The sequence below is a fragment of the Triturus cristatus genome, chromosome 4_1, assembly GCF_964204655.1.
Source record: "Triturus cristatus chromosome 4_1, aTriCri1.1, whole genome shotgun sequence".
Taxonomy (NCBI): Eukaryota; Metazoa; Chordata; class Amphibia; order Caudata; family Salamandridae; genus Triturus; species Triturus cristatus.
In genome coordinates this window covers 351,372,825-351,400,184 of record NC_140585.1, presented here as the reverse complement: position 1 = coordinate 351,400,184, position 27,360 = coordinate 351,372,825, and the positions used below count along the sequence as shown (strand labels likewise).

General features: G+C 49.0%; 1 protein-coding gene across 11 annotated transcripts in view; it reads left to right on the top strand.

Annotated features, from left to right (window-relative positions):
• The first annotated feature begins 601 nt into the window (after positions 1 to 601).
• ERGIC2 (ERGIC and golgi 2) overlaps positions 602 to 27,360 on the top strand; it is a 196,480-nt gene continuing 169,721 nt past the window's right edge. For 2 of the 11 annotated variants that reach the window (XM_085652345.1, XM_085652337.1), the window contains exons 1-3: positions 602 to 698; positions 17,708 to 17,776; positions 26,828 to 26,985. The gene's annotated coding sequence lies outside the window, so the exon portion shown is untranslated. Of the gene's footprint in view, positions 699 to 16,823; positions 16,889 to 17,060; positions 17,104 to 17,707; positions 17,777 to 26,827; positions 26,986 to 27,360 lie in introns of those variants that run through there. The other 9 variants (XM_085652344.1, XM_085652336.1, XM_085652346.1 and 6 more) reach the window with 6 other exon arrangements.

Sequence of the window (27,360 nt, the reverse complement as noted above, 5' to 3'; positions counted from 1 at the left end):
CCGGATGGTTGGATGGTGCGGGTATCGCCCGCTTCTCCGACGGCAATCTGGTTCTACTCGTCCATGAGTCAGGACGGCAACGTTTACTGTCGACCACTCAAGTGAACTCGCACCAAGGAATGTTTTCCAAAACAGTACAAGGACCAAAGCTCGGAGCTTCACATGTCTACAACAGAAAAGCAAACGGTATAGGAACGCGTACGTTTTCGATTGGCGAGTGTGCGGGAACTGCGGGATTGGTTAGTAGTTCAAAGGCTCATTGGGCCGCGGTGTACAAGGTTTGATTGGCTGGTTTAGCATTTCCCACATGTTCATTGGTTGAGGTGCCTCGGTAAAGAATTTGCTCGCAACGTCTTCCGGTCGTGGTAGGCTTCCAGATCAGGCACTTTGCGACTTTTCCTGGACTTATCAGTGAGTCAACGAGTGGCACAACACAGATGTTACGTTCATACTATTTATGTATTATTGGATGCACCTGGAACTTCGCCACGGCGGTCAGACTTTAACCAGCTTCGGTTGCGCAGTCCGGCGCGGAAAGCCACCCGGCTTCAGCTACGCCAGACGTTGTCGTTTCCTGCTCCGTCCCGCCCCCTTGAGCACTGGGCTCGTACTGTAACAGCGGGGTGACACCTGCGTGCAAGTGCTTAGGCCGCCTGCTGAGCTTTTCTGCAGCCCACCTTGGGACCACTAAGAGGGCGGTAAGTGTTTCCATAGTGAAAGGGCTCTGAGCAGGCTCGCGCTAGTTGTGCGTCAGGGGTGGTAGTGGACTGCCAAATTTAGTGCTCTGGATTAAAGGCTTGAGATCAGCAGGGTCTGTTAGTGGCTACCCACGACATTTTATGCACCTAGCGTACAGTGACATTCCCCTAGTGTGAGCCTCGGTGTTTTAAAGGGTAAGCAATGCGTGTCTTTGAGTGTCATCTGGCTTGTGTGTGCATGTTATTCACAGACGCCGGGTCACACGTATGGGGCTTAAGGCTTGCGCAGGGAAAGAGTCCAGCTGTGAGCCTAAGAGGGTGCCATATTTGGGTTGTTGCTATGTTTTAGGCGCTGTCGCGTTCCTCTGTGCTCCTGGTTACCTTGTGGGGTGAACTCGGCCCCAGGCTCGTCTTGGGAGGCAGTGGTTGAGAGGGACAATTGCAGGGCTTTTCCCATGAATGTCTTGTCCGACATGATCGATAATGGAGGAAGGACAGGGACAACAATACATGCTTTGAGTTTGTGCAATGTTTAGATGTTTTCGTTCTTCAGTGTCCTGATCTAATGCATGTAGATTGTCATAGGCTGGGCGCAGTTCGTGCCTTACATCCGAGGAAAGTTACTGTTTTGATTCTCAGCATACTAACTATTCAGTGATTGTATTAAGCTAAGTTGAAGAACTTGAAATATCACAACAACAATTTTTTAGGAGGGTCACAAGAAAGGGACTTGGTTTAAGGACTGAAACAACTCCGATCCCTAATAGACACTATAGAACAAAAAGAAGAAGTACAGTCCATTCAAAACAGAAATAGCCAACTAATGGTTATTGTAAAGGTGTGTACGAGAACCTGCGAATAGTTGAGGCACCCCTGTAGGAGATAGGAGTCCATCAGCCCACCCTTACTGGCGGAGCATCGTCATCTGGAACTCCAAGGAATCACTGTCTGAGCCCGAGATAACAAATCGCTCAGGTGCACAGGCTAGTGAAACCCAGAAGGAAAATAAACTCCTGCAAGGGTGTGAACCCAAATAGTCGAGGGCTCCTGTGAAGTGCAGTGCTAAGAGAGTGATGTGAGGTTAAAAATGAATACTTGATCAAAAATGAGTTTAATATGGATTAATCAAGTTTCATATATAAAAGAACCTATAGTCTGGTATGAATTTTACAGGCTAATTTTTGGTTCGTGTGAGAAAAGTATGGTCGACATGTTTCAGCCGGAGCGGTCACTTTGACCCGGCTTTCTTCAGGACCTTGAAATTGAAAAAGAGCTACTGCTTAAAGTAATCACAAAAAGTGAAAAAACAATAATAAATAAACCCATGCAAATCAATTTAAATGTGGGATATGTGTGTGGCGTGTGCCACCCTACCAGAACAGCTCAAGCATTGAGCGTGAGGACAATGTCTTCATTCCTAAAAATAGAATACACACATAAAACCTCATGCACATCAGAACAAAACCATCAGTTGAAAAACAGCAGGTCTAGAGTTAGCCGTGCCTTGATTATCAAACAAACTCAAAGCGATGTTTGGAAATACAATTTGTATATCAAAATAGTGGAAGAAAAATAGCAAAAAAACTCACCCAGCTTTGTGTGGGAGTAAAGCCTCACCTCACCCGGCTGACTACTCGGAGAAGGAGGCACCGCTCTGTTTGAATGTGGAGAAAAAGCCCAGACAGATTGCTGATTGATACCTGTCTGCTTTGATCTCAAAACACGTATTTCAAACATATTAAAAAGAACCTACAATAGTTAAAATGTCCGAAACCTTAAAGAACTCCTAACTCCCAGGATGTATTTATGGTCTAAATCTCTGCAGACCCTTGTTATTATGGGGTCATGTATCTTAGTAAGCCAGTAACATAGTAGAAACCAGTGATAGGTAGAAACCAGTAATTGGTGAAATAGTGTATGGTTATTGCCCATATGAACTAGGGGAATACTGGGAATTGGTGAAGGATAATTAAAGTGGCTATAAGTGTCCACTAGGCTCTACTTGTTACATTTGGGGAGATAATTCGTTTGTAAAGCACAAATAGCATGAGCTCCCAGCCTCCTCCCTTACCTGTCCGTCGATACCTCTGACTGACTCACGAGCCGTCTGGGAGGTATCGACCGGAACAGGAGGGGGCTTTTTGTAGCGCTCGCGTGTGAAATTGTAGTCCACGATCGAGATCAGCTGTGTGTCTCGATCGGGACAAGTGAGCGTGTCCGTACTGGAGCGCATGCGCCTCAAAGCTATACTCCCAGAGACACAATTCTCCACAGCGCATGTGTGAGAGCTGTCACGTTGTGCAAATAAAACCCTGTTTACTGGCAAACCGGCCGATGTAACAGTGATCAGGCAGAGCCGATCACCAACATAATAAAACCGCACACAACGAGTGTGCGGAGAGCTTGCTAGATAACGCGCTTCTCGTGGGATTATTGTTCGTCTGTCGCGCATGCGCGAAGAGTAGGTGGCAGTTACTAGCGCATGCGTGCACATGAATCATTGTGATAATGGAGCAGCTCTCGAAAGCTGCATAGACCAAGAGCAGAGTGTAGGTATTGACCCTGAGTGCTTTGGCAATAAAGAGGATGAATCGTACTGTTGGTTCACAATGGAGTCAATAATTATGACGCAGTGGCTTGGAATCCTAGAGCCACTGTTACGCAGAGTATGTAAAGGTATCGTAAAATAAAGTCACCATGTGAACACGATGCCCGCTAATCACTCTTGTTGGGAAAGCTAGAGTTACACTTAGAGTTACAACCCCTCTCGTGCCAGATAGGTACAGGAATGACAACCAGTTCCTCATTCAGGGGGTCTAGTTGGTAGTGGTGCCCAAAGGAGTAATCCAGTACCCTAGTAGTGTTCTAGTAAATCATGTTTAGCTTTTAATAGTATAGAATGACTCAGTCATCAAATCAGAAGACCCAAAAGGAGATGAACATGGAGAAGTTCAGCCCATCCAGATAACTAATCAATGGATATAAATGGGTGTTTTGATTAGTAAAATGCGTCCCAGTCATTTAACCGGATATACACATTCATACAGTATGGCGATACGGCTGTCTTAGGTGTAGACGGAAGCCCACGGTATGTTATCATTCAGTCCTTGGGTGTCAGTCTTAAGCTTATAAACCCATTTTTGTTCTTTGGCAAATAGAAATTGAGAAATGTTAGAGGCGGGAGTCTCTGGTTGGCGCAAGGTTGCCCTTGTGTCAAGCAGGAACCCTCTCCTCCACGTCAGGGCGCAGGATAACCCCTCGCGAATGACCCTTGCTCACCCTCTAGGTGCGTGGCGTGAGCAGCCAAGGCGATTCCTCAGGCGTTGTTGGTTAAGCACTTACAATCATACCCACAGTAAATACATCAATCCCCCCAGAAACGGACACCAGACCTGGATATATATAAAAATACGCTTCTTTATGTAAAAATAGGTATATATATCTCAGCAGAATTATCACAAGACCAATAACGTTTTCGCTATGCCACCAGGTTGTAAAGCAGGCAAATGTTCTTTGTTCTTAGCTTCAAATGGAGACTTTGTAGCCTCTTGCAAGTGTTACTTGTGGTTCCAGTACTCACAGCGATCGGCTCCTGCGAACGGGGAAATAAGGCGTTGCGGGCCCCGAGCCCGATACTGGAACTTCTTTCGTGATGTGGAGAGTCGGCACAGGTCGGTGCGACTCTCAGCTTCGGAAGTGTTCTTGGGTCCTCAATCAGCAGGTGTGGGCAAGTAGGCAGGCGCGGCCAGCGACCCTTTAGCACGGCGGTGCAGGGGGGTCTCCACAACGGGGGCGGCGCGGCCTGAGATGTCCGGGGATAGCGAAGCGGGGCACAGGGCACGGTCAGTGCAGCTGGATGACCCGGCGTGGATCACAGTCGTCGGACGGCTTCCGGCAGGAGGGGTGATAGCGCGGTCAGCGCGCTCCAGTAGCAGGCGGTGACAGGGATGCAGGCGGCCTGGCCCGGGGACAGAGAGCAGCTCGGGACGGAGCGGGGCTCTCACGGGTTGGAGGCAGGCGAGCTTCTGAGTGTCACGGCCCTAGGAGGGGCGATGAGGGGCGCAGTCTCTTTTCCAGCGGGATGCCCACACGGCTCGAATTGGAGGATGAGCAAGAAGCACAGAGAACCCACTGTTCCTGGGGTTCAGTTCAGGGGGCAAGCTCAGATCAAGCCCTTGGAGAATGTTCAAGCACAAAGTAGCAAAGTCTTTTCAGTAAGTCTCTTCCTCTCCTTTCTCAGCAAGGCAGGCAGCAGGCCAGCTCCTCCAGCGTCTCCTTCTCCTTCTAGTCGGGCAGAGGTTCTTTGTGGTAAACAGGATTCTGATTTCTTAGGAGCCAGGCTCCTACTTTTATACACCAATTCTTTTGTTCTTTAGCGCCAGGGGGCCTAGGCCTGGCTCAGTCCAGTTCTGGAGCACTTTGTTATGGTGACTCTGCTCTTTCCTTTCAGCAGCAAGGCAGAGACATCAGCCGCCCCACAGGGGGTGGCGCCGGCTTTGTGGTGGCAGAGCACAGGTCTATTCAAGAGTCAAGGTGTACTCCTCCCACCCATCCAGGTGTAATCTCTCTACCCACCACCTGGCAGCCAACCTGTCTCTGGGGATTCCCCAACCCTGCTCCTTACTGTTGCCAGGCAGAACACATACACACAGCAGAGGCGGACTGAGATGGTCAGGTCAGTAAATACTAGCTTTCTAAAAGTAGTATTTACAAACCCAGGATATTAAAATAAACTTGACTACAAGAAGTATTTTATCATCCTGAGTTCAGGCATACCAAACTTGACACTCTACCATGCTCTCTGAGTCCACTGGGGTCACAGCGTTGGCGGGATCCCAGCAGCCCATTCTGGCCTATGGAGAGCAGGTAGCCTTCAATAGTGAAGAACGGAAATGGCTGTAATTCCCTACTAAGACATGCCACACACATCAGGGCATGTCCTACCTTATGCCTACAATGCACCCTGCCCTTGGGCCTACCAGAGGGGTGGCTAATATGTAGGTAAGGGAAGGTTTAGGGACTGGCAAGTGGGGGCACTTGCGCAGTCAGCGCGACGGTCCCGGACCGCGCACAGGGTCTGCGGTGGCAGGCCCTAGACACACTTTACAAGACCGCTTCCGTGGGTGGCGCAACCAGCGCTGCAAGCCCACCAGCAGCATTGGCATTCACGAGCCCTGGCACCCCTGGTGCACTTTACTGGGGACTGACAGTGAATCCAATAAACCAATCAGGAACATCAATTACAGGTACACTTTACCTAGGGAGCACTTGCACTGCGGCACGGATTAGCCGTGGCGCAGTGCCCTGAGCGGACAACACCAGCAAAACAGTCGAGGCACACCATCAAAAAGTGGAAGGGAAACTCACGCCAAGGTGCCAGGTCTAACACGTGTCCCCTCCAGCTGAAATGTGGGGAGAACTACCCTTGCCCAGGGGGTTCCTCGTCACTAAGGCGGAAATACCTGGACAGACCGTCAGCGTTGGCGTGATCTGTACCAGGACGGTGTTCCACCGTAAAGTCCATACCCTGTAGGGAGATGGACCACCTCAACAGCTTCGGGTTTTCACCCCTCATTTGCATCAACCATCTGAGGGGCCTGTGGTCCGTCTGAACCCGGAAGTGAGACCCAAACAAGTAGGGTCTTAGCTTCTTCAGCGCCCAGACCACAGCAAACGCTTCTCGCTCAATTGCACTCCACCTACTTTCCCGTGGAAGTAACCTCCTACTGATGAAGGCTACGGGTTGGTCCCAGCCCTCCTCAGTCATCTGTGAAAGAACAGCCCCCACACCATGCTCTGAAGCGTCTGTCTGGACTAGGAATTCCCTGGAGAAGTCAGGGGCCAAGAGCACGGGCGCCGTGCACATGGCAGTCTTCAAGGTGTCGAAAGCTTTCTGACAGGTGTCAGTCCAAATCACGTTCCTGGGCTGCTTCTTCGAAGTCAGCTCTGTCAAGGGGGCAACGATCGTTCCATAGCCCTTGACAAACCTCCTGTAGTACCCAGTGAGCCCCAGGAAGGCCCTCACTGCGGTCTGCGTCTTGGGGGGTTCCCAAGCCAGGATGGTCTCAATTTTGGGTTGCAAGGGTGCCACCTTGCCACTCCCCACTTGGTGTCCCAAGTACACCACGGAACCCTGCCCGATCTGGCACTTGCTTGCCTTGATCGTGAGGCCTGCTCGGCGCAGCGCCATCAACACTTCCCAGAGGTGGCGCAGGTGTTCAGGCCAGGTGGCACTGAACACTGCGATGTCATCCAGGTAGGCGGCACTGAACGCATCCAGCCCAACCAGTACCTGGTTGACCAACCTCTGAAAGGTGGCAGGGGCATTCTTCATCCCAAATGGCATGACTCGGAACTGGAAGTGCCCATCTGGTGTAGAGAATGCTGACCTCTCTTTGGCCCCATCGGTCAAGGCGATCTGCCAGTACCCAGACGTTAAATCAAACGTACTGAGGAACCGGGCAGCCCCCAGCCGATCAATGAGCTCATCAGCTCTGGGGATGGGGTGCGCGTCAGTCTTCGTGACTGAATTGAGTCCTCTGTAGTCCACACAGAACCGGAGTTCAGGTGTGGCTCCCGGCGCAGCAGCTTTGGGGACCAAGACCACGGGGCTGGACCAAGGACTGCTGGAGGACTCAACCACCCCTAGCGCAAGCATTTTGGAGACCTCCTCCTTAATGCAAGCTCTGACCCTGTCAGTTACCCTGTAAGCCTTGTGCTTCACAGGTAAGCTGTCTCCTGTGTCCACATCATGGACGCACCAATCTGTGACACCAGGAACCAGGGAGAATCGGTCGGAAAATTGTCCCAGCAAGTGGCGGCAGTCTTCCTGTTGTTCGGGCGTCAGGGTGGGTGAGAGGTTAACTCCATCCACTGACCCATCTTTCTCAGAGGCCACTAAGAGGTCAGGAAGAGGCTCGGTCTCCTCTTCCATTCCATCATCAGTGGCCAGCAGCATGCCCACTTCGGTCCTCTCTAAGTGGGGCTTAAGGCGGTTAACATGTAGGACCCTTAAAGGGTTCCTGGGAGTCTGCATGTCCACCAAGTAGGTGATAGGACTTTTGCGCTCCACAACCTCAAATGGACCTGTCCACTTATCCTGAAGTGCACACGGCTCCACTGGGGCCAAGACCCACACCTTTTGTCCAGGTTGAAGCTCTACCAGAGTGGCATTCCGGTCGTACCACCGCTTCATCTCCTCCTGGCTGGCTTCCAGATTTGCCTCAGCAAGTTGCCTGAAACGCCGAGTCTGGTTTCGGAAGGCCAGCATGTAACTATATACATTCTGGGGAGGTTTCCTGGGAGATTGCTCCCAGCCTTCCTTTACCAAACTCAGAGGTCCTCTTACCGGGTGACCATACAGAAGCTCAAAGGGGCTGAATCCTACAGACTTCTGTGGCACCTCTCGGTAAGCGAAGAGCAGGCATGGCAAGAGGACGTCCCACTTACGCCTCATCGGACCGTCCAGGCCCATGATCATGCCTTTGAGGGTTCGGTTGAATCTCTCAACCAACCCATTTCCTTGGGGATGGTAAGGAGTGGTGAACTTGTACGTTACCCCACACTCCTTCCACAGGGATTTCATATATGTGGATATGAAATTGGTCCCCCTGTCGCTCACCACCTCTAGAGGGAATCCCACTCGGGAGAAAATTCCCATCAGTGCCCGTCCCACCACGGGGGCCGTCACTGTCCTCAGAGGGATGGCTTCAGGGTACCGGGTGGCATGGTCCACCAAGACCAGGATGAACCTGTTGCCCAGGGCTGTCTTGGGGTCCAGAGGCCCCACAATGTCAATACCCACTCGTTGGAATGGCGTACCGACCACAGGGAAAGGTTGCAGAGGAGCCTTGTGCTTCCCTCCGCTCTTACCACTTGCCTGGCAAGTCTGATAGGTTCTGCAGTAGGAATCGGAATTCTTATGCATTTGGGGCCAGTAGAAGTGGGTGACAAGCCTGTCATAGGTCTTGTCCATCCCCAAATGTCCTGCTAACGGCACATCATGAGCCAGCCCCAGTAGGAAGGTTCTGAACTTCTGGGGTACCACCAGCACACGGGCTGACCCAGGTTCAGCAGCCTTAGGCTCGGAATACAGGAGGTCACTCTCCCAGTACACGTAGTGTGTTTTGGCCTGAACACCATTGGCCTGGTCTGCAGCCTGCTGCCGCATACCCATGAGAGAAGGGCATTCTTTCTGCTCCCTGCAGAATTCCTCCCTGGAGGGACCTCCTTCTTGCTGCCAATGGGTCAGCTCAGGCAGATCTCCCAGTTCGGCAATCTGTTCCCCGGTAGGCTCCAGAGCATCCCCCTCAGGGTCTACTTCCTCCTGGGCCGTGGGAACTTCGGGGGCCGGTTTCCCGCGCCTCCTGCGCCTTCTCCCTAAGGCCGGTTCCTGGACCTCTCCCTCAGGCTCCAGGACCCTCTCAACACCCCTACTGGCTGCCATGGACCGGGTGGTCACGCACGCCCAGTCGGGTAGACCCACCATCCTCAGATGCGTGGTCTTCTCCACCTTTTCCCAAGGGGAACTCTCCAGGTCGTTCCCTAGCAGACAATCTACAGGCATGTCAGTTCTCACAGCGACTTGTAGAGTACCAGAGACCTCCCCCCACTCAAAGGGAACTTGAGCCATTGGACAACGACTCTCTACGTTGTCAGCATTGACAACCCTACAGTAGGCATTGGGTACAATCTGCTCTTGAGACACCAGGTGTTGCCTCACCGAGGTCACGCTGGCTCCTGTATCTCTAAGAGCCTCAACCTTCTTTCCATTGATGGTCACCACCTGCCCATATTTCTTAGTGTTAGAGGGCAGGTAGGTTACAGGGACCATCTCACTGTCTCCTAGCGAGACTAGGGTCATCTGCCCGGGACCCCCACCCTCCTGGACTGCTACTTCCTCCCCAAAGTTAACACTAGCTACTTGCCGGGGTGGAGCACCAGTGGGTGCGGTCTTACCAAACAGGCGACACTTAGGATCAGAGGCAATGTGGCCCGGATCGCCACACTTATAACAATTGAAGGGCCCCTTTGGAACAGGTCTACCTGTCGGGGCCCCGTTCTGCTGCGGGGTTGGGGGAGGCTGAGAACCCTTCTGCTGGTTCCCTTGGGAATTACTTTGGGGGCCTTTTTGGAACCCCTTCTGTTTACCCTTGTCCCCCCCACTCTTCTGCTGGGGACCCTGCCCACCTTTGGCGGAGTCTCCCACTTGACCCTTGTGGACCCTGGTGCTGAGCCAGCGGTCCGCCTCCTCAGCAAGCTTCCTCGGGTTGGACAGCTTGCTATCTATCAGGTGCTGGCGTAGCTCAGGAAAACATTGACTGGACAAGTGCTCCCATGCAATTAAATCAAGCAGCCCTTGATAATCATTCACTTTGCTACCCTTCACCCAACCATCCAGCGCTCTGCAGAAAAAGGTCACATATTCCACATACGTACTCTCAGGGATCTTCTTGGTCTCCCTGAACCTCTGTCGATATAGCTCCGGAGTTAACCCATACCTGGTCATTAAAGCTTCCTTCATATGGGGGTATGAGGTTTGGACTTCTAAGGGCAAATCTAACAGTGTGTCCCGCCCTTCAGCAAGGAACCTTCCCCACAACCCCGCTCCCCAGTCTTTCTCAGGGACCCGGTGTGAGGACATGGCCACCTCGTAGGCCCTAAACCACTGCCCTATGTCATCCTTTCTGAAATACTCCTTTACTACATCTTTGGGGATGTACACCTTGGACTCTACCTGCGCTGGTGGAGTGCTGCCACCAGAAGGAGCGGTGTCCAAACTTTTCGCCTTCAGCTCCAACTCCTTCAATCTGATATCGTGATCCATTTGGCGTTGTTGTGCCTCCAGGGCCAACTTCTGCTTTTCCATTTCCATTTGTCCTGCCAACTTTGCCATCTCCATTGCATGCGCCCTGTCTGCTGCCCTGTCTGCCAGCTCCTCTGGCGACCGGACTCTGCTGGGCTCCTCAAGGTTGTCGGGTGGAACGATGTCCCCCGCATTCCGTAGGTCTCGTGACTCCTTCCAGGCTCTCAACGCCTTGGTGTACTGGGGCTTCCTCTTGCATCCAGCATGGGGGACTCTGAATTGTACACTGTAGCCTTTCAATTGCTCCATCGTGTAGCCTTCCAGTCTCTCCCAATCCACCTCATCGATTCCAGAAATCACAGAGAGTGCTCTCCCAGCGGAGTGTGAGCCAGGCATGGTTGCAGTAATGGCAGATGTCTCAACAAAGTTCAGAAAATGAAAACCTGTGGCTGCGTTACTTGGTCTGCTCTCACTATCTGGTGATTAATAATTCACTGTATGCAAATTACAAGTGCAAATCCGAAATCCCAACCGCTGCCAACAATGTTAGAGGCGGGAGTCTCTGGTTGGCGCAAGGTTGCCCTTGTGTCAAGCAGGAACCCTCTCCTCCACGTCAGGGCGCAGGATAACCCCTCGCGAATGACCCTTGCTCACCCTCTAGGTGCGTGGCGTGAGCAGCCAAGGCGATTCCTCAGGCGTTGTTGGTTAAGCACTTACAATCATACCCACAGTAAATACATCAATCCCCCCAGAAACGGACACCAGACCTGGATATATATAAAAATACGCTTCTTTATGTAAAAATAGGTATATATATCTCAGCAGAATTATCACAAGACCAATAACGTTTTCGCTATGCCACCAGGTTGTAAAGCAGGCAAATGTTCTTTGTTCTTAGCTTCAAATGGAGACTTTGTAGCCTCTTGCAAGTGTTACTTGTGGTTCCAGTACTCACAGCGATCGGCTCCTGCGAACGGGGAAATAAGGCGTTGCGGGCCCCGAGCCCGATACTGGAACTTCTTTCGTGATGTGGAGAGTCGGCACAGGTCGGTGCGACTCTCAGCTTCGGAAGTGTTCTTGGGTCCTCAATCAGCAGGTGTGGGCAAGTAGGCAGGCGCGGCCAGCGACCCTTTAGCACGGCGGTGCAGGGGGGTCTCCACAACGGGGGCGGCGCGGCCTGAGATGTCCGGGGATAGCGAAGCGGGGTCACAGGGCACGGTCAGTGCAGCTGGATGACCCGGCGTGGATCACAGTCGTCGGACGGCTTCCGGCAGGAGGGGTGATAGCGCGGTCAGCGCGCTCCAGTAGCAGGCGGTGACAGGGATGCAGGCGGCCTGGCCCGGGGACAGAGAGCGGCTCGGGACGGAGCGGGGCTCTCACGGGTTGGAGGCAGGCGAGCTTCTGAGTGTCACGGCCCTAGGAGGGGCGATGAGGGGCGCAGTCTCTTTTCCAGCGGGATGCCCACACGGCTCGAATTGGAGGATGAGCAAGAAGCACAGAGAACCCACTGTTCCTGGGGTTCAGTTCAGGGGGCAAGCTCAGATCAAGCCCTTGGAGAATGTTCAAGCACAAAGTAGCAAAGTCTTTTCAGTAAGTCTCTTCCTCTCCTTTCTCAGCAAGGCAGGCAGCAGGCCAGCTCCTCCAGCGTCTCCTTCTCCTTCTAGTCGGGCAGAGGTTCTTTGTGGTAAACAGGATTCTGATTTCTTAGGAGCCAGGCTCCTACTTTTATACACCAATTCTTTTGTTCTTTAGCGCCAGGGGGCCTAGGCCTGGCTCAGTCCAGTTCTGGAGCACTTTGTTATGGTGACTCTGCTCTTTCCTTTCAGCAGCAAGGCAGAGACATCAGCCGCCCCACAGGGGGTGGCGCCGGCTTTGTGGTGGCAGAGCACAGGTCTATTCAAGAGTCAAGGTGTACTCCTCCCACCCATCCAGGTGTAATCTCTCTACCCACCACCTGGCAGCCAACCTGTCTCTGGGGATTCCCCAACCCTGCTCCTTACTGTTGCCAGGCAGAACACATACACACAGCAGAGGCGGACTGAGATGGTCAGGTCAGTAAATACTAGCTTTCTAAAAGTAGTATTTACAAACCCAGGATATTAAAATAAACTTGACTACAAGAAGTATTTTATCATCCTGAGTTCAGGCATACCAAACTTGACACTCTACCATGCTCTCTGAGTCCACTGGGGTCACAGCGTTGGCGGGATCCCAGCAGCCCATTCTGGCCTATGGAGAGCAGGTAGCCTTCAATAGTGAAGAACGGAAATGGCTGTAATTCCCTACTAAGACATGCCACACACATCAGGGCATGTCCTACCTTATGCCTACAATGCACCCTGCCCTTGGGCCTACCAGAGGGGTGGCTAATATGTAGGTAAGGGAAGGTTTAGGGACTGGCAAGTGGGGGCACTTGCGCAGTCAGCGCGACGGTCCCCGACCGCGCACAGGGTCTGCGGTGGCAGGCCCTAGACACACTTTACAAGACCGCTTCCGTGGGTGGCGCAACCAGCGCTGCAAGCCCACCAGCAGCATTGGCATTCACGAGCCCTGGCACCCCTGGTGCACTTTACTGGGGACTGACAGTGAATCCAATAAACCAATCAGGAACATCAATTACAGGTACACTTTACCTAGGGAGCACTTGCACTGCGGCACGGATTAGCCGTGGCGCAGTGCCCTGAGCGGACAACACCAGCAAAACAGTCGAGGCACACCATCAAAAAGTGGAAGGGAAACTCACGCCAAGGTGCCAGGTCTAACACGTGTCCCCTCCAGCTGAAAGATCAGGCTGCATTTCTTCTTTAAAGAGAAAGGTCCAACAGTCACAACCGTTGGCAACGAGATCAATGAGGTCAATACTGGATTACGTCCTAAAAGTACGTTTTGTCCTCTTCCTCATCAGGTCCCCCCACAAGTGTTTACTTTTGAAAAGGCGGTGGTTCATGACTTAATGACATTATATGACACCCGCCCCCATTCCTTCTGTAACTTTTCTAAGAAGGATCAAACTGCCCTAAAAAACATCATCAAGGACACGTCGATCATCATCAAACCAGCAGACAAGGGTGGGGCTACGGTCCTACAAGATACCGTCATCTACCGGGCTGAATGTTTGAGGCAGTTGTCAGATGCTAATTCTTATCGGGCTTTAGAGTCAGATCCTACATCTAGACTCTCCCTAGAGATTAGACAGCTGGTGGAGGAAGGGGAGGCAGAGGGATGGATAACATCACATGAGGCGAAATTTCTGGTGACCAACAACCCAGTTATACCCTATTTCTACTGCCTCCCTAAAATTCACAAACAGCAACGACCACCTCCGGGACGTCCCATTATCTCTGGGATTGGTTCATTATTGGAACCTCTATCTAAATTTGTAGACGTGTTTTTAAGACCCATGGTCACCGAGATGCCTACATATCTGAAAGATACGGCTGATGTCCTCCGTATTTTACCTGAGGTTGAATTCAATTCCGATACCGATCTATTAGTCAGCCTGGATGTAGAGTCATTGTACACTTGCATTCCGCAGCTTGAGACCCTCGATGCAATCAGAGGACTCTTAGAAGCACGGTCTTTGGATAGCATCACCCCAGTGCCTTTTATCATGGAATGCGCCAGATTGGCCATGATGGAGAACTATTTCAAGTTTGAAGATCAGATCTTCCTCCAGACATCTGGTACTTCAATGGGCAGCGTTTTTGCGCCCAGCCTCGCGAACCTATATGTCCACTTATTCGAACAGAACTATGTACTCAACCACAGCAACCCCTATCGTCATCATGTGGTGTTGTGGAAGAGATACATAGACGACATCCTGGTGGTGTGGCGAGGCACAGGTGACGAAATTCTAGCCTTTCATTCTTGGCTAAACCAACAGAATGCGTTTTTACGTTTCACCATCGAATACAGTAAACATCGTTTGGCTTTCCTTGATATCTCCATTTTTGTTCATGAAAACTCATTGAGTTCGGAACTATACAAAAAACCCATGTCTAAAAACTCTTTGTTGTCATTCAACAGCCATCATCCAAGGGCACTCCGTGAGAACCTTCCAGTCGGCCAGTTTCTGCGGATTCGCAGAAACTGTTCCACCAGACAGTTGTTTGATAAACATGCTGGAGCACTAGCAAAACAACTACAATCGCGACAGTATCCTAAACATCTAGTACGAAAAGCCTGGAAACGGGCATCTAATAACCATCGTGATGCTTTACTGGATACCGCTGTGTCAAGGACTACCAGCGAGAGACTCACCTTTGTCACTACATTCTGCACTGTATCCAACCAAATACAGAAGACAGTACGCAAGCATTGGCCGATATTGAACATAGCGTCGGGCAGTATCTCGCCTCCCTTATTTGCTTTCAAAAAGGGCCCAAGTTTGCGAGACAGTCTGGTCCACACAAGACCACTATCACATCCTGTCTGTGAGACCAGTACTTTGTGGTCCTTACCACCTGTTCGGGGCCATTTCCCCTGTGGCATGTGCAGTGTATGTCCGCAAACCACTAAAACTACATCTGTGGACATAGGCACAGAACGCCCCTGGATATTACGCAACCACACGAATTGTAATTCGGATTGCGTAATCTACAGAATCACTTGCCCTTGTTCCCTACATTACATAGGGTACACCACACGGAATGTCAAGCTTCGCATAAGCGAGCACAAAAGTACCATCCGCTGCATGAGACAATCCACTTGTTTGACCGAGCATTTCCTAGCTAAGAAACACAAAGCTGAGGACCTCAGGTGGATTGTCTTAGAACGTCCATTTATTCCCCAACATTTAACGGACGTTTCTCAATTTCTATTTGCCAAAGAACAAAAATGGGTTTATAAGCTTAAGACTGACACCCAAGGACTGAATGATAACATACCGTGGGCTTCCGTCTACACCTAAGACAGCCGTATCGCCATACTGTATGAATGTGTATATCCGGTTAAATGACTGGGACGCATTTTACTAATCAAAACACCCATTTATATCCATTGATTAGTTATCTGGATGGGCTGAACTTCTCCATGTTCATCTCCTTTTGGGTCTTCTGATTTGATGACTGAGTCATTCTATACTATTAAAAGCTAAACATGATTTACTAGAACACTACTAGGGTACTGGATTACTCCTTTGGGAACCACTACCAACTAGACCCCCTGAATGAGGAACTGGTTGTCATTCCTGTACCTATCTGGCACGAGAGGGGTTGTAACTCTATGTGTAACTCTAGCTTTCCCAACAAGAGTGATTAGCGGGCATCGTGTTCACATGGTGACTTTATTTTACGATACCTTTACATACTCTGCGTAACAGTGGCTCTAGGATTCCAAGCCACTGCGTCATAGTTATTGACTCCATTGTGAACCAACAGTACGATTCATCCTCTTTATTGCCAAAGCACTCAGGGTCAATACCTACACTCTGCTCTTGGTCTATGCAGCTTTCGAGAGCTGCTCCATTATCACAATGATTCATGTGCACGCATGCGCTAGTAACTGCCACCTACTCTTCGCGCATGCGCGACAGACGAACAATAATCCCACGAGAAGCGCGTTATCTAGCAAGCTCTCCGCACACTCGTTGTGTGCGGTTTTATTATGTTGGTGATCGGCTCTGCCTGATCACTGTTACATCGGCCGGTTTGCCAGTAAACAGGGTTTTATTTGCACAACGTGACAGCTCTCACACATGCGCTGTGGAGAATTGTGTCTCTGGGAGTATAGCTTTGAGGCGCATGCGCTCCAGTACGGACACGCTCACTTGTCCCGATCGAGACACACAGCTGATCTCGATCGTGGACTACAATTTCACACGCGAGCGCTACAAAAAGCCCCCTCCTGTTCCGGTCGATACCTCCCAGACGGCTCGTGAGTCAGTCAGAGGTATCGACGGACAGGTAAGGGAGGAGGCTGGGAGCTCATGCTATTTGTGCTTTACAAACGAATTATCTCCCCAAATGTAACAAGTAGAGCCTAGTGGACACTTATAGCCACTTTAATTATCCTTCACCAATTCCCAGTATTCCCCTAGTTCATATGGGCAATAACCATACACTATTTCACCAATTACTGGTTTCTACCTATCACTGGTTTCTACTATGTTACTGGCTTACTAAGATACATGACCCCATAATAACAAGGGTCTGCAGAGATTTAGACCATAAATACATCCTGGGAGTTAGGAGTTCTTTAAGGTTTCGGACATTTTAACTATTGTAGGTTCTTTTTAATATGTTTGAAATACGTGTTTTGAGATCAAAGCAGACAGGTATCAATCAGCAATCTGTCTGGGCTTTTTCTCCACATTCAAACAGAGCGGTGCCTCCTTCTCCGAGTAGTCAGCCGGGTGAGGTGAGGCTTTACTCCCACACAAAGCTGGGTGAGTTTTTTTGCTATTTTTCTTCCACTATTTTGATATACAAATTGTATTTCCAAACATCGCTTTGAGTTTGTTTGATAATCAAGGCACGGCTAACTCTAGACCTGCTGTTTTTCAACTGATGGTTTTGTTCTGATGTGCATGAGGTTTTATGTGTGTATTCTATTTTTAGGAATGAAGACATTGTCCTCACGCTCAATGCTTGAGCTGTTCTGGTAGGGTGGCACACGCCACACACATATCCCACATTTAAATTGATTTGCATGGGTCTATTTATTATTGTTTTTTCACTTTTTGTGATTACTTTAAGCAGTAGCTCTTTTTCAATTTCAAGGTCCTGAAGAAAGCCGGGTCAAAGTGACCGCTCCGGCTGAAACATGTCGACCATACTTTTCTCACACGAACCAAAAATTAGCCTGTAAAATTCATACCAGACTATAGGTTCTTTTATATATGAAACTTGATTAATCCATATTAAACTCATTTTTGATCAAGTATTCATTTTTAACCTCACATCACTCTCTTAGCACTGCACTTCACAGGAGCCCTCGACTATTTGGGTTCACACCCTTGCAGGAGTTTATTTTCCTTCTGGGTTTCACTAGCCTGTGCACCTGAGCGATTTGTTATCTCGGGCTCAGACAGTGATTCCTTGGAGTTCCAGATGACGATGCTCCGCCAGTAAGGGTGGGCTGATGGACTCCTATCTCCTACAGGGGTGCCTCAACTATTCGCAGGTTCTCGTACACACCTTTACAATAACCATTAGTTGGCTATTTCTGTTTTGAATGGACTGTACTTCTTCTTTTTGTTCTATAGGAACTTGAAATATCAACAGAGAAAAGCCCAACAAACTAATGAAAAAAAATGTTAAATGAAGAGCAGCAGGTAAGGCCAAGCGCTCAATTATACCTAGAAAATTAAGTGGCACCAATAAGGAATCTCTTCCTACAAATAACAGACTCAAAAGCTGAGCAAACCATTTTAAAAGGTAAAAAATAGAAATATCACCGGAGCAACAAGGAATAATGCAGAGGCGCAAACAATCACCTTGTTTGGCACCTTAGGATGTCTGGCTTGTTTGTTGGTATATACTAGTTTTTGATGATGTTGAATGCTGCAGTGAGTGTGTGTGTTGAGACAGGAATTATTAACAAGCGTTGGTAAATGCATTAGGTTTCGCCTATTGGATTAATAATAAGTTAAGTTGTGTGTGGTCTATACAAAGGACATGCTTTGCACAGTCAAGCATGTGTTGTAGTGTCCGCATGGTGTACTTTGTGCTGCACGTCATGCATGTGCTGTATAGTTAGTGAATGTTGCACTTTCCCGCACATATGTTTGCACTGCGGACACATGTACTATGTGTTGCACTAAAAGTATGTTTCTACCATTGGCACTTATAGTATATGCTGCACTTAATGCCCACGCTTTAAAATATACACGTGTGTAGGAAGGATTGGTATATTTGTAATGTCTTTAATACATTTACCTTTTGATTGGTAAAGCTAAACACATCTACCAACTTGTTCTGTGGGGCGGGTCACCGCAAGATTTTTTAAAAATTGTTTTTATTTTTTAAACGTCAGCCAGCACATCAGTAGGTGGACCTTGTACACAGTAGGTTTTACATTATTACATCCAGTAATTACCTTCAGGGAAACAAAGATAACGATGAGAGAGTTCATTGTAAAATACCGCTTCCCCTCGCCCTCCCTTTATTAACCATAGCCCTTCCAGTTGTCATATTCTCGAAGAGTGAAGAGATCTGCAGACTACTTGCTGACCCTATGTGTTGGGGTGTATCCTGTCAATCCCAGCCCCTTCGACTTCTAGGTTATAGTAGCTCAGCCACAGCTGCCATATTTAGTAAGCTTTTTAGGGCATCCTCTGGCTGCGTACATTGTCTTCTCTGCCCCCATATATAGGTCCATACTGCCTCTCCATTCCACTAGCGTGGGCAGGCCCTCAGCTCCCCAGGACCTGGCAATGCCCCTTTTTGCAACTATCCGCCCTAAGTTGCTCAATAGGAGTTGGTACCTAGGGAGATCAACTTCCGTAGGGATGCCAAGTATCACATATTTGGGGCCCATGGGAATCTCTGCCTCCAGTATTCCGTTGAGTTTCTTTACTATTTGTGACCAGCAACTTTGTACGTGCTGGCATTCCCATAATGTGTCATAAAACATTGATTACAGAGCACAACCACTATTTGATAAATCCACCGACCTTGTTGGTGTAGTTTTAATAAACAGCGCACCAAGCAGCATATACAAAAGAAAAAACAACCATCCAAAGTACCAAAATGCACATAATCAGTAATCTTGATTATGTTGACGCAGAATGTAAGGCGTAGATCCAGACAGCCTGCCTGGATGTCTCTTGGGGATGAGGTGTGGTGCAGCGGCCAGGGCGGCTGACTCTGGAACACAGGGGCTCACGGTTCGATCGCCAGCGGCAGGTTAGCCCAGCACCATGTGACTCTGGGCAATAGCTCGCTTAATCTTCCTGATGGCCCCCAGCTCCGGGACACCCCTCCGGAGGTAGCTGTGTGCTTTACAAATGCTGGTATTTCATTTATTTCATATCTTTAGGCTCTAGGGTTACAAATTAGCTAATTATAATCAAAGCATGCAAAATACTATTCCTGCGTGGTATAAAGGTTTCCTATGCAGGATCCCGAGGACCCGGCATTTTGACTTCGGCTGCTGGCGCTCTCGGTGGTATGGTAGATGGCTGTTCTTCTATAACAGATTGTCTGAAATGGCGAGCAAGAAGCAAAAACAACATCGTGTGAGGAAGATAATTACCAAATTTTTCATCTGCGGCTATAGGAAGTGGCATCCACCCAGTTGCTGTGTTGCTTGAGAGCAGTACATTGCCATGCCACCCACTGGGTGCCGGTGGTTCTGTAGACAAGTATTGACATTGAAGAAGGACCAAAGAAAAATACACTGTGACCGAGCCAACCACTAGAATCACAGTGATAAAAAGAAAACCAGCATTGGCATAGCCAATAGGTTTCGCCTTTGGGACCGTAGAAGTATTTAGCCATTCAGCACATTATCTTGGTGCTGCAACATCTACTCTTCTTTAATGTGGAAGCTTTGACACTACTAGGCACATTATAGCATCAAACTGAGAAGTACTTATTTAAAGTGTTATAGGTGTTTGCTGCATTTATATTGACAGCGAAACGCATTTCCTTTAAAAAACAATTGAATATTTGACACAAAACAAGACAGGAGGTCAAGGCGCTAGAAACCTGCACCAGTCAGTCTAAGTATGTAGTAGTTGGACAGAGATGTGGTGCAAAGAGGCGGAAACGCGACCTTCCTACGTCCCCATTAATTGGGAAACCCAAACATTCAATTGACAAACTAGTTTAACACCCACATATTGTCATGTACAATTTAAGAAGGATACAGTAGTTCACAGAAACCAATAGTTGAGCATTATTGTGGTGTCTTCCAAATAAGTCCGATAAGCCATCAGATTGCTGAAGACACATTCTTGTTTAATTGAATATTTGAATTGCCAGCCTTGAGATGCCTATTGCGCCTTTAAATACAAAACGCTTTATAGTGCAGAGCAAATAGCACTTTAAACAAGGATTTAATTCATTAGAAAGAATTGTGATTAAAACAGTTAATCTATGGAGCAGTCTTTCATCTTTGCCACTTTATTACTAAGAGGAGGAAGAAGAAAAGAAGCAGCAAGCAGGAAGGGGGCTGTGTCATGAACAGGCGCCCTCAGAAAGCATCTGACAATTGATCTTGGTCTTTGCCTGTACAGCAAATATGACGAGATAGGAGAAAGACTATCAGATTCAGTCTATGTGTGTAAACTATAAATGCCGACAGCTATGCGTGTTTTGTTAGAAAAGACCCCAAAAAACAATATTCCCTACACAGAAGCTGATGGAATCGAGATAAGCTGTGTGTTTGTAAGATATGCTGAGCGTGTTGTATTTGGAAAGCTAAAAAACACAGCCTTCTTAACCTAGGAGCCAAGGCAATAGTAAAAAAATATTGCGCCGAAAGTAACAAATAGCGAGCAGAAAAAGACTGAGTGGAAGGGGGTGTGGGAAGACTGTTGAAGCGCTGCTTTGGGTGAATCTGCAGCAGTAGTTAGGCGCTATACATAGGAGTGTTTATATAAAAGAGGAGTACAGCGGGAGATGCTCCAGTAGATCATGTTGCGCTGCACGAGCTCAGGGATGGGGCTGAAGCACTCCTACACCCGCTCCAAGGCCCGGCTCTCGCCCACATGCTTGGCCAAGCAGTATAGCAGTGGTTTCTAAACGCTACTTCTTTGGGCAAATAAGGAATGCAAGACTACGGGTTTCGCCCAAGATCACTCAATTTGCTCAAAAGTAAAAGCCATCAATAGAAGTCAGCGACTTCCCTTGCCACTTATGGTCTGTTTATCCACCAGTCCACGGGGGTTGCCCACTAAAGCTGGCACAGGGCACTGCTGCCTGTTCCACTCGGCTGCCAGGACTGGCGGCGGCCCAGAATGACGTAGATGTGCAGTTCACTCGCACTTTATACAGGTGGGGGCAACTGCCATCAATGCTTTTTAGGTCTCGGCTGCGAAGGCTGCGCTTGCGCAGTCTAGCTCCGAGATTTAATGACTTGGAGAAGAGGGGCTTGAACCCGCCCCTCTTCTCCCCTGTTCTCCATTGGCTGGCCTCTTGAATGCTGGCCAGCCATTGGAGAAGAGGTCAGTCATTCAGATTAGGCCCCGTCCTTTTCGGATCGGGGGGCGTGTTTTTTGCAAGAAGTCTCAAGGAGGAGTTAACAGCAAAACACGCCCCCGAATCCGAAAACGACGCTGCCTTTCTCCGAGGCATTTCTGTTTTGCCTCGGAGAAAGGCGGTGGTGTCTTCCGGTGCCCTCGGCTTGTTTAATTCGGTATTTCTCGTAGATGTTTAAAGGCTTGCATACGAATTGGATACAAGTCATGGTAAGCGAGGCTCGCACTGTTTGCTCCTGTTAGTGAGATTAATTGAGGTCTAACCGGTCTCACCGTCACACACGCGAAAGAACAAACACACTGCTACTATATGTGCCAGATTGTTGAATGAAGGTTTTTTTGAAATACGCAGTTATGGAGGACAATTTCACCACACCCCCTTAAAGCGGCTGCGTCTTGAATAGATGTTCCTAAGCGCACTTATTAATTAATGAGGCTGGAGGCAGAAGGCACAATGGCCTCGGGTCTGCGTGCTGCGTGTCTCTTTAAGAGGCTGACACCCTCTAGCCGCTGGAGGACTCTTCCTCTATGGTGAGCCCCGCCTCCCTGTGCCTGTTCATGCTCCCGGGGGAGTTCCAGTAGCTGATCCTCCTTGTGAGGTGTGAGCCGGGCTCCTGCCGAGGGAAGGCTTCAGCCCGGGCTCAGTGCATGCCGGTGCCTGCTGTTCCAGGTGCCGCCAGCCTCCCCCGCGCGCCCTGCCATGCACACGCAGCCCGTCCGCACCTGACTCCCTCCCTCCCAGCCTGGATGCGCACCCCGCCGCCCTCTCTGCCAGAGCCCCCTGCGCAGGGATGTGGTGTTTCTGCGCCGTCCCGGAGGAATTCTACTGTGAAGTTCTGCTCCTGGACGAGTCCAAGCTGACCCTCACCAACCAGCAGCAGGGCATCAAGGTAGGCAGCCGGGCTGCGCCGAAAGCCTGCGTCCTGTCACTGGTGTCAGTGCTGCTGGGATGGGCTTTGTCTGAGCCTGGAGTGCTGCAGGGGTAGATAGGTGCGCACTGACCCGAGTGTGTGCGTGCAGCGCAAGGTCTGTGCGTGAGGCTCCTGCAGAACCTGTCACACGACATCAGACAGGAGTGTTGTTACCATGTCCGTGTTATCTGAGATTAGTGACGATGGCAGATAAAGCCGTTGCCCAGGGTCACACTGTGTTCAAGTTATAACCGGGATTAGAACACAGCGCTCCTATTTCCAAATAATCAACCGTAACACTGGACCACGTTAGGCTCACAATCTAGTGTCTTTCCCAGAGCGCACAAAACACCTGCGTGGCCTGACACACAGAATGTCACACATATCACCCCCGCTCTGAAAATTGGCCCATTACACTGTTTATAAGAGTCTCCCGCAGACCACTTGACTTAAAATGCGCTCCCTGGAATATGTAATTTATAGCGCATTGAGGCCAGGCGCGCCTACAATGCAGAAACTCGTGGTAAGGCGGAGGAGTCCCCTTTCCGAAAGCTGTTCTGTACAGAGAGAGTGATTCGTCGGAGCGCGCACCGAGGGCAGCGGCATCCGCAAGTGGGCCGGTAAGTCAGGCAACTAGGGATCCGTAAGCTTCTGCGCATGTTAAAAAAAAAAAAAGCATTTACAATGCAACGGTCTCGGCATTGTTAAAGTTAGAGCTATTGGCATTGCTCATGACAATGCTGTTTCTTTAAATGTTTGAAAAAAAAAAAACATAAGCAAAAATAATGTCATGAGCAATGCCAATAGCTCTAACTTTACCAATGCCGAGACCATTGCATTGTAAATGCTTGTTTTTTACTGCTGAGGTGAAGAGGAGTCCCAGCGTTTCTTTGCGGTTTAGAACTCTGCATTGGCACCTATACTTATATCTGACCGGGTGCTGTCATGTCTAGTGATTTTTGCTAGGTCAATATATGATTGCTTAGCTGCAGCAATTTTAGAATTGACATATATAGAATGACTATATCGAACATTAGCACAAACCGAAGGTGCCAACAGCACCTACGCTATCCCAAAACGTTCAATATCCCCTCTGGACTCTTTTTATCATTGGACGGGAAAAAGGTACTTTCAAACGAGTAAACATGCAAGTCTTTCTTTAAACCAGCGGGGCCAACTGTGCACAATGACACCTGGGCTGCGAGGTGGGTACCCATTCAGATGTGTGGTGCTGGTCAATTTAAACCTCAGAGCCAACTCGGGCCAACTCGTTTCAGTACAGATGTTTTTGCTTTTCTGTAAAACGGGGCTCCTGCAAACACCACCTCGAAGTGCTAAGTGGAACATCGACCCCCTCCCTGTTCCCAATAGCAGACAAAATAAAATCTGTGTGGTTGAAGCGATACAGCTGCTTGTGAAGCCGTCATTTCATCTGGCAAAAAAGGTAAATAAGTGTAATAGAACAGCGTAACATTGCACCAGAGATGCCCGTGCAGCCGGAGCGCGTGTCTCCTACCTTGGCAGATGAAGAATGTCGCTAGCCCAGCCAGGATGACCCAGGAGAAGGGGGGGTTGGAGGTGCACCCGAAACCTTTCCATGTTTCCCCGAATTCCTTGTGTGGGGGTTCATTCCCACTACCTTCCAGAAACTCTGGCCAGCTGTCCAGACCCTGAGAGGGAAGTTCTGGGGGGGTCAGGGAGTTGTGCTTAACAGTCTGCCCTGCTGGGGGTCTAGGGGATGGCAGGGCCGTTGTTGCTCAGAGCCCTCCAGGTATGAACAGCACACTCGGGCTATTGCTTCGGAGGCAGCAGCCGATGAGAACAGGATGCTGAGAGCTTGCCCATGCGACACACTCATTGGCTGGTATTACTTAATGGACAGAGGCGCACTAATCACTGCATCTTTCTCGCCTTAGCTTCCCTCGCTGCACCTCTGCGTGACTACTTGCTGTTTAAAAAAGTATGATGGATTGAGACGCCGCTTCTTAAAAACTAAAGGTATTGCAGGAGTGCGGTTAGAAAAACCTTCAATTCTGTTAATTGATTCTGTGGCACGCACTCTCCAAAACTCCAGTGCGCGGGGCGAGATACTGCCATGTCTGTTTTTGCCTTCACCCAACATCTTGGGGTGAGTGGCATGGCTATCTAGCAAACTCTCAAGTGTCCCATCACAGGGCAAGAGGAGATGTTCGGTATGTGGATTTTGCATTATTTTTTTATTAATGCTATTTTCTGCTCACATCACTTTGCATCTTGGTATGTGCAAGCATGCAGTGTCAACAGAGGAAATATTAAACAAAACATGCAAGGTGCCAGGAGTTTACAAATAAAACAAAAAATGAATTTACTGACAATATCACCACAAACAGGATAGCTCACGTTCTTGACTCCGTTCTTCCTCCAAACACCTCCGATCACCCTTCCCACCTGAAGGCCTCACCATGCATCCGCAAATGTGACGATAAGATGAAGAGACAAGCCCTCGCCCCCGACCCCTCCCAGAAGCGCACATAATCGTAAACAGCCTTGTTAAAGGCACCCACTGTGGAAGGAATGCAGCTGCCAACCCTGCGCGCCGCTGCTCGATCTCGAGAGCAAAACGCTGTGGGAGTGACACATTGGAAAAGAGGTGGGACATGCACCCGCCTTTGGCCATTTGCGTGCTTTCATTATTGAACGACACACGCAAAGGCCAATCCAATGTGTGGGAGGAGTCGGACCCACACAGAGAAGTTTGGAGTGCTCACAAGAAGCCTCCCATAGTGCAGCACATGTGCGCTGCGCTAGGCTCGACTTAAAAAAGGGAGTCCAGGCGCAGTAGCAGCAATATCACACAATTCTACTTTTAGTACAAAAAGAATGCTTTACAAAATGCCGAAAGATTTGTGAGATTTGAGACAGAATTTGAAGTTGGTAATATGCCATAATGTTTCCTTTCTTCACACAAGAAAAGTGTAATTTTATTTGCTAAATTATAGGTAGCAGCCATCTTGTTGTATATATCTATGCAAACATGTTTAATATTACACTATGGTACTTAATATTGCAGGCTCCTTTTAAAACAAGCATTCGCAATGCAATAGGACTCGCATTTACGCAAGACCTATTGCATTGAAAACCCGAGTGCGGGCGGGCGCGAGAAGGCACAAACACAACCGGGAGTGCGTGGGAGGGGGTCGTGGGGCCCCAAGAAGTCACAGAATGTGGTTAGGGGGTAGGGAGGGACGGGAGGAAAGTAGTCTGTGCAGTGAAGGGGCCAGAAGTCATGGAAGGATACAAATGACTGACATGGCTGTCATGGGAGGTACTAACAAGCTTACAACCAATCGGAAGGCAGCATTTATAACCTAAGCCAATGAGGAAGATGGGCCGGAGAGTGGTCGGTGCTTCCATGAAGCTTCCACACTACAGTGTAATACAGCATGCCTCGCAAAGCGATGGCAGTGCATTCTCACTGCAACGCTAGGAGAGACCTAAAAAATAAATATACCAGGGAACATTCTTGTTTAGAATTGAAAAAAAGCCATTGTCTATTATGGCCACCATGGTAACATGCGATCCGCACATTAATATTCTCAGGCAGGATTCCATTTTCAGTTTTCCGCTGGCTACGCCTGTCATTTAAAGTAAAAAAAACAGTGCTGACCAAAAGAAGAGTTAATGAATGGCAGGTCACAATGTGCTCCACGTTTAATCAGTTCTGTTTTGTTTTTTACCTCTGCTTTAAACGCATAAAGGTTTTTTAATTCCTGATTGAAATCGCGCCTGCTGCCTGACTCTAAGATGGGGGATGTGTGGATGTTTGTTATTAAAATGGTGCGTGGGAGGAGGGTAAAGGGGAGGGGGAGCAAAGCGAGGGACAGAGACCAATTGTAGAGAGTGAGTGAGAGTGGTTGGTAGACAGTCGTGTATAATGTAAATCAGTTCGGGCAACCTCACATTTTTCTTCGATATTTGTCTAAGAAGGGAACTGATATTCTAGTGCTAATCAGAATGCCCCCCTGTTGTTTTGTTTTATGAGGGTAGGACTGAAAAAATACTTTTGAGCATTTGTATGCACTGTGAGTGTGCCAGTCTTATTTTAGTTTAGTCGCACCACTTTGGTTTGTCTCAAAGGGTGTTTAACTGCCACAATTCTACCCAATGTAGCTCCTCGGGACAAGAATCAGGTGTCTCTCTAAAGGGCAGAGATCTTTGTGTCTTGTGATACGGAATTTTTGTGAGCCTTGTTGAGACTTAAATCAAATGTCTTTGTGCCCATGGTCCCCAGGTCCTGCTGGTCTGCTTACGGCAGTAATTCCATGAAGTTGTTCATACTTCTTCCTCTGATTCAGCATCCTTGCAGGCAAATCCAAACCTTAGCATGTAGTGCATCATGGGGCTGATGGCATTTCTACAGCATGGAGTCAGAGCTGCTTTGGTTTGATGGTAAGCCACAGTCAATGTGTTTTGTTCGCTTTTCTTTTTGTGAGTGAGGAGTGGTTAGGTATCGCCTACAGACAGCTTATAACAGTATGTTGTTGAAAAACCTCTTGTGTAACATGCCAAAAAGTTTCAGTGGCCTTAGATCCTGCTCTCTGTCTACCATTGGTTGGCTTTCTTGTCCCTCTCATTGGCTAAGATGAAAGCAAATTACTTTCCTTTCTCTTTTTGTTCATGTCCGTTGCATGGTGCATAGCTTATGTACCATCTTTTTGATTGGAAGACTTGTTTTCTAGCTACTCCCTCATGTGCTGCTTCCTTCCCACATGCTCCATTGCTGCCTCAAGTGACCCAGTTCCTCACTTGCTCACTCCCCTTTAG